This window comes from Cyprinus carpio, chromosome A21 (assembly GCF_018340385.1).
Source record: "Cyprinus carpio isolate SPL01 chromosome A21, ASM1834038v1, whole genome shotgun sequence".
Classification (NCBI taxonomy): Eukaryota; Metazoa; Chordata; class Actinopteri; order Cypriniformes; family Cyprinidae; genus Cyprinus; species Cyprinus carpio.
This window is the reverse complement of record NC_056592.1, coordinates 1,480,357-1,490,244: the sequence shown is the minus strand read 5'-3', so window position 1 is coordinate 1,490,244 and position 9,888 is coordinate 1,480,357.

The window sequence follows — 9,888 nt, the reverse complement described above, 5'->3', positions numbered from 1 at the left end:
AACATAAATGAAAAATAAATAAAAAAATAGAGATGAAAAGAAAAAAAATAATTAATTTAAAACAGTTAAAAATATACAAAATAAAATTAAAGAGACATACAAAAAGAAAAATAAACAAATTAATAATAATAAAGAAAAGAAAGAAAAGAAAAAAATGCAAGACATTTATAAAGAAAGTGCATGTTTAGATGAAATATGTGTTTTGTTTGAATATGATATGTTTGTGCAGATTTAATGGGTTAGATACTGTTTGAATTTCTTTGTCAGGAACAATGCAAACGATTGAGTGTACAAAAACACATGCTTTCAGTTCGGATTAAAGCACTTTGTCACCAAATAAAAGCACAGAAATCATTAAAACTGCAACACATTCAGTGCTCATGGGATTACAAGGATTCCAGAGAAAGCAGGCGTTCGTTTCACAAGCGTGCTGTTGGACTGACGTGAATTTCCCAAGACAAGCATCGACTTGTGTCTGTTCTGAGAGACAGACCAGACTAATTTTGGTTTGGAATTCAAGTCGGTGCAACAAATCATTACATGGGAACAAAACAGCCAAACCCTACGCGACGTCACAAAGAGACCCGACCTGGTGAGCGAGAAGTTTCTGCAAAGACAGCACATTTACTGGAAAGAGGAGGAAGACACGCCTTACAGGAGCTGTCCTGAAATATGGAGATGTGCTAAGACTTGATCTGTGAGACTGGAGACAGACTGAGCTGATGAAGGGCAAACGAGGACGCAACAAACGGCGAGTTACTGACAGACGCTCACCGCTGATGACATCAACACAGCAAAGACAACTGACAACCAGTAACAGGGTTATTATGCAAATCAGGAGTTAATTCAGCCATAACAGCTGCAGGAATGAAGGATTATAGAGGAATGAGAGAAAGAGAGAGAGAGAGAGAGAAAGAAAAAAAGAATTAAAAATAAAAAAGAAATAGAGAAATTTAAAAATAAAAAATAAAAGTAGATTTTAAAAATGAAAAAGATGCAAATAATTAAATTCTAAATAAAAATAAAAAATAGGGGGGAAAAGCAAAAATAAATAAACACAAATAAATAAATAAAAAATAAAGAAAAATAAAAAATTAATTGAAGTAAATTAAAAATAAAAAGATAAAAGATAAAAGAAATAAATAAATATAAAAATAGACAAATTAAAAATAAATTGTTTTAATACAAATTACAAATAGACAGAAGGAAAGAAAATGTTACAAAAAATGTAATTAAATTAAATTTAATTAATAGAAAGAAAGAAAAGTAAAAAAAATATTAAATAAAAAAAGAAAAAGAAAGGAGGAGTAAGAGAAAGAAAGAAGTAGCACATGATGTGTGTTTACACAGAAGAACACACACACACACACACACACGATGTCTGGTTGCTCTGCAGCAAAGCATGCTGGGATCAGTCTGATTTGTCACTAAAACTTCTGAACACACACGTCCTGATGCAATATTTAATATTCGTCTGTGATGCTTGCACAATTATGCTAATTAATGCATTGTATGATGCAAGTCCTGTGTGTGTCTCATTAACAAACATTATAACATTACATCATTATTACTTCATATACATTCTAGTAGTCATGAAACTGATGTACATATTTTTCAGATATATTCAGATTTGATGTAAAACACACACTGTTGATCTGTTAAGCATTATAATGTTTGTTAAAGATGTTTTAGTGTGTGTTTGTACTCACTGTCGATTCACGTGGTGTTTCTCGTTCTGCTGTTACTCTGCTCTCTTCAGAAACACACAAACACACACAATCATATAAAAGACGATCTTAAACTGATGAAGTGTCACTATAACACACACACAGATGACTAATGGACTCAGACGGCGCTGGACCTCGGAGCTGCTGGGAGATTTTCAGTCCCAGATGGGAAAAACACAGACAGAAGACTTCAATCTGTCTGATCTGCTCCTACAATCACAACACGTCTCCATCTGAACACAACATTCACTCACGGAGACACACACAGACACACACACACATACATGCAAAGACACACACAGACACACAGACACACAAACGCAGACACACACACACACACACACACAAACATACACACACACAGACACACACACAGACACACACACACATACATGCAAAGACACGCACAGACACACACACACACACACACACACACACACACACACAGACACACACATACACACACAGACACACAAACGCAGACACACACACACACGCAGACACACACACACACACAAACATACACACACACACACACACAGACACACGCACACATACATGCAAAGACACGCAGAAACACACGCACAGACACGCACAGACACAGACACACACAGACAGACACACACACACACACACACACACAGACACACGCACACATACATGAAGAGACACGCAGAAACACACACACAGACACACGCACACATACATGAAGAGACACGCAGACACACACAGACAGACACACACATACAACAAATAAACAAAACTAAATAAAGATTTAAAAAGAAAGAAAATAAGGAAAAGAGGACAAATAAATTACAAAAATAAAATAAAGAAAATACAAAATATAAAGAAACAAAATATTATTAATAATTTTGTATAAATATATGTGTGTGATGTTATATTATTAAAATAAAAATAAAGAAAAAATTTATACAAATAATTTTAAATACACAGTATATATGGTGCATGTTAAACTTTCTATTGTGCAAATGATTCTGAGTTTTGAAAACGCCTCTCAGCTGAAAAAGACTGGAAACATACTAGCATATTACTTTTTACCATGTCACACTACTATTTCTGTAGCATGTGCAATATGTATTGTGCATGTGACTTTTCTGCATGCATGATCTTCTACATCTGTGTGTGATACTGTATCTCACGATGCAAGGCACATCCCAGCGTTTTCATAAATATTCACTGACACTGTAAATGACCCAGACGTGACATCACGCATGAGCTTTTATATCTCTTTCTTGACTCATGATTCGGGAATTAAACTGGATTAAAAATGCAAAACAAGCACATTTATTTAAGAGACAGGGACACGCCACGGCCGATCCCAGTGCACTGTGGGAAAGCACAGAAACCGTGATGACATCATCGCCATCATCAGTCAGTTTAGCGCATTAAAACCCCTCAAAATAATCAGTAGTAAGGCAGATGTTATACGTAATGATGAAATATGGAGCAACAACCCCGAATATCATGATGAGAATCATGGGAAAGTGTGCAAACAAAACCTGAATTATTGCAGCACATTCATAAGACAGAAGAACTTACTGTACTGTACTGTACTGTACTTACACATTCAGATGCAGAAACGCTGGTCAAACCTTTGTGTTTCTGCATGGCAGCAGTGTTTGGGTTGGTTGCTGTGTGCGTGCGTGTGTGTGTGTGTGTGTGTCTGTGTGTGTGTGTGTGTAAGTGTGTGTAACTTTAAAACTGAGAACGAAACTCATCTGACATTTGAGTGCCACAGAACAGACTTCAATATCTATGATTAATTCATATACAGTATGAAGAAGCAACACTTCATGTGAAGCAAGTATTTAGCTTGTTTCTGGAAATTGCTAACATCTTGCTATTGCTATAAAACATTTTTGGCATGTTTTAGTATGTTGGGAACGATTTGCATGCTTTTAACACATTGCTAGCATGTTTTAGCATGTTACTAGCATATTTTAACACAAAGTTAGCATGATTTAACATATGGCTACCAAGTTTTAGCTTGTTGCTAGCATGTTTTAACACAGAGTAAGCATGATTTAGCATGCTTCTAGCATGTCACTAACATGTTTCTAGACGTTGCTAGCATGTTTTAACACATTGCTACCACGTGAATCAAGCATTTAGCATGTTTCTAGAAGTTGCTAACATTTTTGGCATGTTTTAGTATGTTGGGAACGATTCGCATGCTTTTAACACATTGCTAGCATGTTTTAGCTTGTTACTAGCATATTTTAACACAAAGTTAGCATGATTTAACATATGGCTACCAAGTTTTAGCTTGTTGCTAGCATGTTTTGACACAGAGTTAGCATGATTTAGCATGCTTCTAGCATCTCACTAACATGTTTCTAGACGTTGCTAGCATGTTTTAACACATTGCTACCACGTGAAACGAGCATTTAGCATGTTTCTAGAAGTTGCTAACATTTTTGCCATTTTTTAGTATGTTGATAACAATTAGCATGCGTTTAACATATTGCTATCATGTTTTAGCTTGTTGCTAGCATGTTTTAACACAGAGTTAACCCGATTAAACATGCTGTTAACATTATTTAACATTCTGCTGGCATGTTTCTGGCATGTTTTTACATGTCACTACCATGTTAAACACGTATCTAGACTTTGATAGCATGTTTTAACACATTGCTAGCATGTGAAGCAAGCATTTAGCTTGTTTCTAGAAGTTGCTAACACCTTGCTAGCATTTTTGGCATGTTTTATTATGTTGGTAACCATTAGCATGCTTTTAACATATGGCTACTAAGGTTTAGCTTGTTGCTAGCATGTTTTAACACAGAGTTAGCATGATTTAGCATGCTTCTAGCATGTCACTGACATGTTTCTAGATGTTGCTAGCATGTTTTAACACATTGCTACCACGTGAAACAAGCATTTAGCATGTTTCTAGAAGTTGCTAACATTTTTGGCATTTTTTATTATGTTGATAACAATTAGTTAGCATGATTTAACACGCTGTTAACATTATTTACCATTCTGCTAGCATGTTTTTACATGTCACTACCATGTTTAACACGTATCTAGACATTGATAGCATGTTTTAACACATTGCATTTAAGCATTTAGCTTGTTTCTAGAAGCTGCTAACATCTTGCTAGCATTTTTGGCATGTTTTATTATGTTGGTAACCATTAGCATGCTTTTAACATATTGCTACCATGTTTTAGCTTGTCGCTAGCATGTTTTAACATTGTTAACATGATTAAGCATGCTTCTATCATGTTTTTGGCATGTTTTAACATGTCACTACCATGTTTAACATGTTTCTAGACACTGCTAGCATGGTTTAACACATTGCAAACATGTGAAGCAAATATTTAGCTTGTTTCTAGAAGTGGCATGTTTTAGTATGTTGGTAACAATTAGCATGCTTTTAACATGTTACTATTATGTTCTCTAGGTTAGCAGTTAAGCTATCATGCACCAGATAGATTTCCATCCAATCAAATGCTGTCTAGAATGAGAAAGCCCCTCCCCCTGATGCAGCAAAATCAATGTTCATGGCTGTAACAAACTAAAGCCTACTGACTATAAAAGAAAGGAAGGAGCCCTTCGAAGCATCCTGCCAGTCTGGTCTCTAATCGTCATGAAAAATGTCACAATGCAAAAAAACGATAAAAAATAGGCTTGATTAGAAATCTGAAAATCTCGAATCTGAAAATCTTGAATGTCAGTTGCAGTCTGTCTGTCCTGAAGCGTGTGTTACACCACGTGTCCAACAGATGAAAACATGTACAAAGTTCTGTGTGACAGTGTTCTGTGGCATGTGGGTGAAAGGCATGCTGGGAAAAGGGCGTGTGCGGGTGGGGTGTTCAACTCAAGCAAGCCGTCAGGCAGACACACACACACCTTCTTCTCCCGCAGGGCGTGTGTGTGTGTGTGTGCTTGGGTGCGGTTGTTTTAAATATCGCTCAGGAAAGTTTTAAGAGGTGAAGGGCTCACGGTTACAAAACACAAACACAACTTCAATCCAGCTCTCCGTCTGCTGCCAAATACACCTCAGTCCCACACAATTCCTCACAAAGGTGGTGCAATTTACAATAATCTCAGCGTCAGGTCAAACAGACTTTAAGATAAAAGAAACCTGGTTTATTATTACCACTCGAATACTGATAAATGCATTCAGATGTTCAGTAACTAACTGTCCTGAAGTACCGTAATGTTTTACGTATGTAGGGGACTTTTCAACCTGCAAAACCTGATCTGAATGTAACAGCAGCATAACTGAATATAAAAAATAAAATATAATTAAAAAAAAATTAAAAAAAATAAATACACCTTATTTCGGATGGGTCAGGTGGGGCTGGGGACATAGAGATGATAAAATATAAAAAATATCTAAAATAATAATATGAACCAAAATTAAAAAATTATACGTAAAAATAAATAGATTAAAATAAATAAAAATAAAAATAAAATAAAATAAAATAAAATAAAATAAAATAAAATAAAATAAAATAAAATAAAATAAAATAAACCTTATCTCTGATTGGTCAGATGGTGCTGGGGACACAAAGATGCTAAAATATAAAATATATATAAAATAATAATATGAACCAAAATGCAAAAATATGTAAAAAATAAATAGATTAAAATAAAATAAAATAAAATAAAATAAAATAAAATAAAATAAAATAAAATAAACCTTATCTCTGATGGGTCAGATGGTGCTGGGGGACACTCTGAAAGATGCTAAAATATCTAAAAATATATATAAAATATAATCTCTGAACCAAAATGCAAAAAATATGTAAAAAATAAACGTAGATTAAAATAAATCCCCTAAATAAAATACCCTAATTAAAATAAAATAAAATAAAATAAAATAAAATAAAATAAAATAAAATAAAATAAACCTTATCTGTGATGGATTAGTCGGGTGGTGATTGTTTGTAAAGGTGGTCTTTGTCCTTTTGTCATTCAAGCATTTCCATCTAGTGAACTGCTTTCAGGGTTAAAGTCTTTTTCTTTCAGAGCAGCTTGTGTCTTTGTGGAACTCTGATCAATAAAAACTCCAGTTTTAAAGCAACAATAAAACAGACTATTTTAGATTAACTTTATTAAGCTGCCTACCGAGTAACATTAAATAAGCATGTGATGATGCACACAAATGCCGTCTACAGAGGATCTGAAGCACAGTCGCTGTCAGTCAGCAAATGAAAGGCCTGCAGGTGTAAATCTGACAAGCTAAAGCCTGAAATCATGAACTCATCGAGACTGAAAGCACCTCCTGGAAATAACGCATCAAACTGGCTGCCGGCCAATCATCGCCTCATTCACCGGCCGTTGCTCCGGCTAAGACAGCAGTGCCTGTTGCCATGACAACGTGACTCATTCCATTGGAATGCCGCGATAAAAGTCACTCCTGGACAAGTTCCAAACACTCCCAGATTCCGGTTGCTAGGAGACAGCAGACGCCGTCGCTCAGTGAAACGCAGTGACCTTCCGTCACCTGTGCACTCAGTTACAACAACAACAGCTCGGAAAACCAGAGGACTCAGAACCAACACAGAGGCTGATGGGAAAAGTTAAACTAATCAGCACTGATAGAGCAGAAATGCAGATAAAAGCATTTCAAGGTTTTTCAGAACACAGTGGTTGTACACTGGTCCAAAGAAGTTTAACAGCTCTCACAAGCTGGATCACGATGGTCCACTCGCTGCTATTCCAGTTAATGACTAGGGATATGAAAAATGACATTTTCAAACACCACATGGTGCAAAATGCTGAAAAATAATGACATCCATCTGTATAAAAGAAAAAAAAAAAAAAAAAAAAAAAAATATATATAATATTATATATATATATTTTTTATATATAATAAATTAATAATATATAAAAAAATAAATAAATATATATAATAATATAATATATATAATAATTTATATATATATATATATATATATATATATATATATATATAGATATATATATATATATAATATATATATATATAAAGATGATGATGATGATGATGAAGAGTATTATTATTATTAAATATTACAATTATTTAAGTTTTTTTATTTATAAAATTTTAGGTTAAAAAACATATACATGAATACAAATAAAATGTATAATAATAAATATTATTATTTTATTAGCATTTTGTCAGTTAAAAGTTTAATATAAGGAATGAAAATATTAATAAAATGTATTTTTATAATATAATGATTTATAAAATTATTTGTCTGATTTCAATTAAAGGTTTAAAAAATGTAATATATATATACACACACACACAATTTATCATTAATGAGAATAAATGAATGTAAATATTTGATTTTTTTTTATTTTAATTTCAGTTTTGATTATTGATTTCTAAATATATATTAATATTAATGTATATTTTTGTTGTTGCTATTATTATTATTATTAATTATTTTTTAATTTTAATTTAAATTTTAATATTTAGACTAAATAAATAATTATAATCTGCAGTCAAACCTCACTAAGCAAACAGTTAAGTTGTTGGCTGCCCATCTTTATCCATCCCTACTAATAACCAAATAAACCCAGCTTGTATCTGAATGTAGCTTTAGCTGCTGCTCCGGCAGATCGAGTCTGTATTATGAGGCTTGTTCGAGCGATAGCAGCTACTTATTTCTCTCTAATAAAACAGCCGAAGTTGGCAGGCTAATCGGGGAAACTTTGGCCGGATGTCAGACGCTCGACAGCGGAAGGCCAGGTGTTACAAAGGGAATATCAGCAGCACAGCTGGAAGGCCTTTTGTTAAGCATCTCAAGAGCTTCACAAACACACGCCAATCTGCATCTCTGGCCACTCTGTTACGCCTCGTGGAACCGGCCGAACAATAGACCGATGATTAAAGAGAGAAGTTCACGCAGATGCATGCTTCCTTTCCTCAGCGAGCACTAGCTCTCAGTTTGGTCGATCTGAACGTGCGGATGATTATTAAATCATTTGTAACGTACGCCGCTGTCTTTGCATCAATGCAATAGACACTTGTGTCCAGACGGCTGATGATGGACTGGATTTAGATGTGAAAGGTTTTGTTTGCACTCGTAGTTTCTATAGAAGATGGACGATCTGCTGACAGTCCGGTTTAGGTTTTTGCAATCTGAATGCTTTTATGAATAAGTCAGACTGTGATGAAACAACGGTTTAATATGACTGACTGCAAGTCATAAATCAAGCAAAACACACACAAAGAGAGAGACGCACACACAAAAAACAGAGAGACTAGAACGTATTCAGACGTCTAGACTGCAGACAAACTCCTCAAAATAACACATTCAATGCATTTTTAAGATTTTTAAGATTTTACACCAACTATTTTTATTACAATTTTTTTGGTACAATTTTAAATTTTTACATATAAAAAACAGATAAGCAAAAACAATAAAAAAGACAAAAACATAAATTACTTAAACTTAAAAAATTTAAATGAATACAAAAAAATATATATAAAATATTTTAAAAATCTGAAATAAAAGATTTTATCTTTTATTTATTTTATTTTATTATTTATAATTTACAAAGTTTTGGAATTTTCATTTAATTTATAACTTAATTTATATTATATAAAATTTGTCATTTTTTCAATGTATACAGACATATACAAAAAAGAACTAATAAAAATTACAAAAACAAACTAAATTACTAATTAATTAATTAAAACAGAAAACATAAAAATAAAAGTTAATTCAAAATAATAAACTATAACTATATAAATTAAACTAAATATGAATAATAATTTAAAATAAAATAAATAAATAAATAATAAATATACTAAATTAACATTTAACAACTAAATGAACACAAGCTGAAAATGCAGTAATGCCTCACTATCACTGTTCTATAAAGGTTATTTGCTCTGCTGGATCTCCAGCGTGTTCTGATCCGGATCGAACCCAAGCCGAGCTGATCTCAGAGCAGCAGACAGGAGGCGATATGCATCCACTCAGCCAAAGTTTACTTACTTTGAGTTTCAAAAAACAACCCAACAAACTCATTCCCAATTAGCCCTGATGTGGAGCTTAATTGTGCCTGAGACAGAAGCCCAATCAAGAAAAAAAATAATTGGTGACTAAATATTGGGTGGTTGCCAAGTTTTGGGTTTGCAAGACGAGCTGCGATCCTTCAGGGAGGTGGAAAAATACCAGGCAACCGACTT